A 7,014-nucleotide genomic window follows, 5' to 3' on the forward strand; every position below is an offset into this window, starting at 1 on the left:
CTTCTCTCTGCTTTAGGCTTCTTACACTTCCTAGATGTTGCCAGATGTAATACTTTTCCCTCTTTTGGGGTTGTCCTGCACAGATATGGTGATATTTCATTTTCATTTGCAGTGCAACAACCAGTAGAAAATATTTTTTCCAGTATTTTTCCAATCCACCAGAAGTTTTTTTTTTTTTTTTCCCCAAATCACAATGAAATCTGATTTATTTTTTCCTGTCCTGTCCTTTCTTTCCTCTACAAAGCTTCCCCAGCACCATGCCACCAGCTCCCAAGTATCTGTCTCAATGCAACTTCTTTTCCAGTAATGCCACCCGTGAGCAGAGTGAAGCAGTGGCCACAAGCCTGCCAGACTCTCACCTACTCACGGGCATTTTAACCTCTGCAAAACAGCACCTTACCACCCCTTCTCCTTCTCCCCAGCCCCACCGAATACACCTGAACTCTGAGTGCCATGAGCTTGCTGCAGACTTGGGAAGGCAGGCAGAAAACACAAGCAAATATCTGGTTTTGTCATTAAAATCTGCACTAAAAGGATGCAGAGAAATAGGGACAAAGCAACTTAAATTCCCCAGTTGTCTAATTCCAGAGATCTTGTCTTTGTAACTGCAATACATCGTTTTAATATAGCTCTTGGCAAAAATGTGCTTCCCTTTATTTCCTTCCTTTCAGAAACTAAAAAAAAACCCTGTAGCATCATGCACGAGGTCTTATACCGGGAAACACCGAGCGCTGCGAGGAGCACTGCCAGCCCTGGCTGTAATTAAACCCCCATAAAAATGAAGACACTTTCTGGCCAGGATCATCCTGGTGCTGAAAGAGGGAAGAAAGCAGTTGCGGCTTTCCAGTTTCCCTTGGCGCAGGGATTTTCCGACCAGCCTGGCCATCGCAGGGACGGGAAGGTCAGCGCCGGACCACCTGCGTGCTGGCCGTGCTCGGCGAGTCCCTCCTGGCACCCCTGTTTCCAAACACCGCAGAGCAGCCCCGAGGTTGCACAAAGTCTCTTTGCTCTCTGGAACGAGCTCCTTTTTCACATGAAATCTGTGCGGTCCAGGCACGCCACGTTACGAACCCTTCTTGGCTATTCAGCGCAATGATCACATCCTGCAGAGCTGTGATTTTCTGCGTGCATGGAAAAGGCCTCTCGAAGCTACCGCTTTGTCCTGCTGGTGTATGTGGCTGCTTAATATATATTGGATAATTTAAACAATTCACATGCCATAACGTGCTCCCAAATGTTTAGTTGAGTGTCCCCAAATTTGTTTTGCTTGTTTATCCTTCCATTTGTTTGGAACATAACCGTTCTTTGACTTTGCCCTGTGCCTTTCAGCATTATTTTATGGAAATCCCAATTTCCTTTCCTGAAAGAAACCCTGATGATAATGAGAGGCTTCGAGCTTTTCAAACAAAAAGGCAGTTTGAGTCAATTCTGCGTTTTGCTTTTAATCAAAACTAGTTGTGTGCATTTGCACCACAATGCTCCATATGGGCTTGGTTGCTGGCATTCAGCGAAGGGCAGGGGCAACTGAAAAAGCTCCCCATTTTTCAAAGGTTTAACGATGGACTTGCAAAAGTGTAATTTGTCAGATGTCAAATTTTCCAGAATCACTGGAAAAAATCCCTGGAAACATGTTGTGGAATCACAGAGACAAAATTTCACATGGGCAGAGCAGCACAGCAGCACTTACCTGCAGGGAGAGAGTAGGAAATAGGAAACGGGGAAGTTTTAATGGACCCTGAAAGGTTTTTTCGTGTTTTATCTGGATATCGGTCTTCCGTTTTAGCTGTGATTCATTTTTCAGGCACACCATTTTGACTCAATTTATACTGAATCTACAATAAATAAGAAGGAAAACAAGCTACGGTCCATTAATCTGGACACCTATTTGCAATTCTGAAGTGCCTAAAACACTTGGAAACAGACTTAAAACTTTTACTGGCCCCCAGTTTGGACCTGATCTTGCAGAACCCCCTTCACGCTAATTCCAGTCAAGTCACACCCAGGAGGGGGTATCCGTGGACGTGCAGTTTTAGGACCGGGTCCCTGGTTTTGAGCACATTAATAGCACCCAGAAGGGCCGCGGAGCTCAGACTTTGCAGGTCTGCTCTGCAGAGCATGAACAATTAGGAGAAACGGGGACGGCGAGTCACAAGCATCCCTGGACGTGCTGTCATGAGTGGCTGTACAAGTTCTGCTCAGAAAGGATTTATTTCCACTCATTTTGGTCTTGTGGCTGTGAGAGGCTTGCAAAACCTTTCACCTTCTTTCCCTGGAGTCATATATATTTTATGAGAAATTTAAGAATTACCTCTTATTAAAATGTGGATAGTGTAATTACCAATAAAAAGCAGATGTTATGGCATGACTAATGCTTAAAAATGTGTATGTAGCAAGCACAACATAGCAGCACATCCAGGCTTTTCAGTAAGATAATAAAAGTTGTCTTTGTTGAAACAAACTGGCCAAGTCACAGAGGTCTGAAGTTGGAGGGAAATCATTACGGAAAACGCTGAAAGGCTCCACAAAAGGGCAGCTTTGCTCCCACTGATCTCAGGAGCAAAATGTGACTCGAGAAAGCAAAAATGCAAGGCAAAATGACCCCGTTCACCTTGCTCACATCAGGAGGCATCTGAAAAGGTGTCCTGCTACAAGCACCGTGCCTCGCCGTGCTGAGAGCATCCTTCCCCTAAAAGCCGTAATGAGCTGTAATTAGTGAACTCCCCGACACCTCAGGCACCTCTCAGGGGGTCGATAACCCACCTGCAGCAGTCAAGGTCATTCCCTTGGCCCCGTCCCAAGGATTTTGGCAAGGCGAATCTGGAGCGATCCGCCTAGGCTGACTTTTGAAACTGGAATGCTCCAACATCATGTAAATTGAGTTGTGCAGCAACTCCTCCAGCAGCCCCGGGGTTCACAGACTTCAGCCGTGCTCGCAGATTCCTCTCCCTTCCTTCCTGGCAAGTTTGCAAAGGAGCATTCCCAGCGCAGACGGAGGGGCTGTTTTTCAGGGTGTGGGCATCAGTTTGGGGGCGTATGGAGGATCTGTGCCTTGTATGGGGGGGGTGAGGGAAGTGGAGCAGGGGGCCAGGACACCCTGCAGCCAGGGGCCAGTGCTCACCCTGCCTTCTGCCTTCACATCCCAGGCCCTTGAGTCCTTCTCTGGCCCAAACCATGCCTTACCCACAGCCTGGCAATTCGGGGTGCGCTGGAGGCAGCAGACACTTCTCCACCTTTTCTATGCTCAATATTCTCTCTTAATTTCCTCTGCATTTAGGTGCTGTATTTCAATTAACAAAAGTCCTCAGGCTATCCTCAGCACAGTATTGCCAGCTCACTGGGGAAACCTGCCATGCTCTGGCCACACCACGCACGGGTGCATGCTGCAAATGGGGCAGCTGTGGGCACAGGAGCCGAGGGACCGCTCCTCTCCCCTTTGATGATTTTTTGTGTTGGCTTGTACCAGCATGAGGTCTGTCATTTTGTGAAATGGAACTAAGACATATGCATAAGCAGCCCCGACAGCAATTAGTTCTGGCAGAATTTTTGTGGTAATGAATTTCAATGAAGCTGGGATTTTGGGTGCCTGAACACTTCATTAGCTGCTGGTATATCATCCTGATGCAGTTGAGAAATCACATTATAATAAACCACATTTTCCTGCAGGCAGCAACAAGGATAATAAATGGGATGAATAATAATATAGCCCATTCAAAATCGTCTCCGTGCTTTAGAGCTCTGGAATTTTGGTAAATAGATCAAACACTATACGGGAATGAATCTCATTCTGAATTTCTCAGTTGCTCAGGTATTTATGAGAATTTTTAATGTATTGCCAGAGAAAGTGCTCCACTCTATTACACTTGCCATTTAAACACTGAAATACGTACACGCTGATACAGTAATAAGAAAAGGCATCTGTCATTTAGCAAAAAAATATCTTAAAACTTAATGGAGAAAAAAAAAGATGATAACTATTTCAATGTGAAGTATCAGGAAGTCTATGTCTGTTTCTGTACATTTACAGCATATATATATATATATATTTAAAGTATGGAAATATATGGCTTTTGAAAGTGCCTTGAAAGGCACAACTGAAGCATTCCCCTGCTTCCTTCTACATTTATAAAACAAAGAAAGCAGCATTATTCAGTCACAGCAAAGTGAAATTTATACTTATCACTGACTTGCAGTGATTAGTATGACAATGAAAAAAAATGCATGAATCTGTTGCTATTTCTGTTGTAATTTATCCTTCCAAATGAGTTGCTCTGGCTGGTGGTTGCTGGCTGGAAGTCCCTCAAACGGGCTCTGTAGCACTGGTGAAGAAGGTGGAGGACCGGACACGTGTGGCTTTTGGTGATGTGAGGACTGTAAAGTGTAAGCAATAATAAAAGAGGTATTTCTGGCCTGCTTTAAGCATCGAATTAACATCAAAACAAAATGAGCTTCTGTAGGTACTCAACCTTGCCTTAATGCTGTGCCCATTTGCAATTCCTGCACTGTGTTACAGGGTTTGTCCCGTTGTGATCTCCCCTGTGCTTGTGGTGCTGTGCAGTATTCTTGTGCTGCCTTTCTGTCACACCAGAGCCTGATGCCTTCAGTCACTAAAGGGATGGAGAGGAAAATTTACATATCCTGAGGGAATTGAAAACAAAAGAAATCCTTCTTTTGAAATCTCTTGGAAAATGGGAGTTGTCCCTGGATAAAATCCATACATGTATTTTCATAATAAAAACTTCCTCCCAGATCAGACCTATGATTTCTGTGGTCTTTGCTGATGAACTCGCCCTGACTCACCATTCCTGGAACCTGGAAAAAGATGCCCTTTTCATTTTGAGTGAGTGTGTGGAGAAACATCAGAAATGCAAGCAGGAGGAAACCCCTCATCAGCCTCATCTGCCCCTAGCCGACTAAGAACTGATGAGTTTCACCAAGAGATTTCATCCTTGGGCCAAGTAAAGAAATGTCTAGACTGTCATCATTACCAGCGGATTGCAACACATTGTTAGCTGGGAGGCTTCAAGTGGACTTTTTCTTAATTTTTCTCCTTCAGGATATCATCTTAGCTATGAAACTGGGAACTAGGACTGCGTATGTAAGAATATGAACAGCAAGTAGCAGAAAAGTTAAAAGAGTTTTCCAGACTAAATGATGTCTTATAATGGTGTGCTGGCTGGGTAAAAGTGGGTGTCCTGGGCCTCCTGTCCCTTCTTTCTGGTTATATGTAATAACACTCACCAAACTAACAGCCATAGGAAAACAAACAAACAAAACAAAACAAAACAAGAACTGATTTGTTTCCAAAAGGAGGGATTTCTATGTACGATGGAAGTAATATAACCACAAATCAAAGAAGAGACAATTTATCAGGGGTTATCTCAGTAGTTTTTTTTCTCTCTGACAGGGATAAAAGCTTCTTTAGAAGGAAGCCAGCCCACCTGCGAGCATCTCAGTAAACGCAGGATACCCACATAAACGTACTGGCATGGAGAAGGAGGTCAGTTCTGCCAGCAGGGAGTGGGGGGACGTTGTCCCCCCTTTGTGATGCTGCCCTGGAATCCCATCACCACAGGAACCAAGCAGAGTGGGATGATGCTCTCCCCACAGGCTTTCCCTTCTCCAGTGCTTCTTGGATAACTGGTAACCATAAAAAAAATATTTATCTCTCCCTTGGGAACCCTTGGGTTGCAGTTAGGTTACCCAAATGTGCAGATTCAGGTCCATTTGAATGAGACCTTTGTAAAAGATGTTTAAAATACTAAAAAACTTAGAGGCAGATCTTTTTGATAAGAAGCAAATCTGAAGAAAGTCAGCGCAGATGGGGAATTTATAACACCAGAGTAGCAAACAGCTAAGTGCAGACAATTTTTCTGGAAGCAAAATGTTTGTATATGTTTATCTATAACAGCAAGATGATTTTTTTTCAATGAAATAGGTTCTTATAATAGTAATGACATGATAAATAGACTTCTCAGTTGATAGAACTGAAGCTGAATTTAAATATCAAGCTCAAACTCTTTCAAAGCATTGAATTGTATATGCCAGTTTGGGTTACATAGAAAAATCAAAAAGAAAATATCTGAGGGAGAAAAGGGCTGTATTTTTTTTTTTTTTAGGCTCTACCCAGATTTTAATGTTCTTCCATTTCCAGAATGCTCACAAACACTGCTGATCTACCAAGATTTTTAGGAGACCATAAATCAGACTAAATAGCCCGTGAGAGCCCCATTTCTTTGGTTTGGAATCTGTCAAGGAAACTCATGCAGTCGGATGTAAGTTTAACCTCAAATCAGGTACAAACGCTGTCTCCACAGGCCACGGTTTTGGACCATGCCAAACAGTAGTCTGTAAAAAATGAGATGACAGAGGTTGGACATTGGGTTTTAATTTCTGGAGCCTGTTTATTGCTACCCTTCGTCAGCACAGGGAAAACATGAAACAGCCTGTGTCAAGTGCTGAAGACTGCTTGAGAGTGTAGGAGATAACTTGGTATTTAATTGAAAAATCTACATGAGAAACAGTTTCAAGAGTCAAAAAGAAAGCTGAAATATTTTTTACATCCTAACTACTTTTTGACACGTAAGCTTTTTAAGAAAATCCTAATGTTTGCAGGTGTTCAAATGTTTTAGCTGAAGATCCAATTTTCCATCACGAAGTGGCCTTGATGGGAAATTTCTGCCCACCACTCTGTTAATCTTAAGCAGTTTGTGGCAGGGAGATGAGATCAGGTACAGAAGCTAGCAGAAATTTCAGATAATCAATCAAATCCTTATAATCCTCAGGGCTAGTTTTGCCAGTCCTATAGTAGGCCTCATTATCATTTTGTAGTGGCTGATGTGCCATGTCCTGGGTGGACAGCAGAACAGATAAATGTTGTTGATGAATTTTGTTAGTGACTCGACCATCAATAGCTTAATTTTAGCATGTTTGATCAAAAACAAATACCTTTTAGGGACTTCCAGGAGATTTGGAGACAGGGGATGAAAACACTCCCTCACTGCCCGGCCCAACTGT

General features: G+C 43.3%; 1 long non-coding RNA gene across 1 annotated transcript; it reads right to left on the minus strand.

Moving 5' to 3' along the window:
• Positions 1 to 3,783: 3,783 nt before the first annotated feature.
• LOC106032710 (uncharacterized) lies at positions 3,784 to 5,531 on the minus strand. Its single transcript, XR_001205000.3, has 3 exons — positions 5,439 to 5,531; positions 4,464 to 4,604; positions 3,784 to 4,368 (listed from the first exon to the last, which is right to left on the minus strand). It is a non-coding gene; the product is annotated as an uncharacterized lncRNA (long non-coding RNA).
• Positions 5,532 to 7,014: the final 1,483 nt, after the last annotated feature.

The sequence above is a fragment of the Anser cygnoides genome, chromosome 14 (genome assembly GCF_040182565.1).
Source record: "Anser cygnoides isolate HZ-2024a breed goose chromosome 14, Taihu_goose_T2T_genome, whole genome shotgun sequence".
NCBI classification, from domain to species: domain Eukaryota; kingdom Metazoa; phylum Chordata; class Aves; order Anseriformes; family Anatidae; genus Anser; species Anser cygnoides.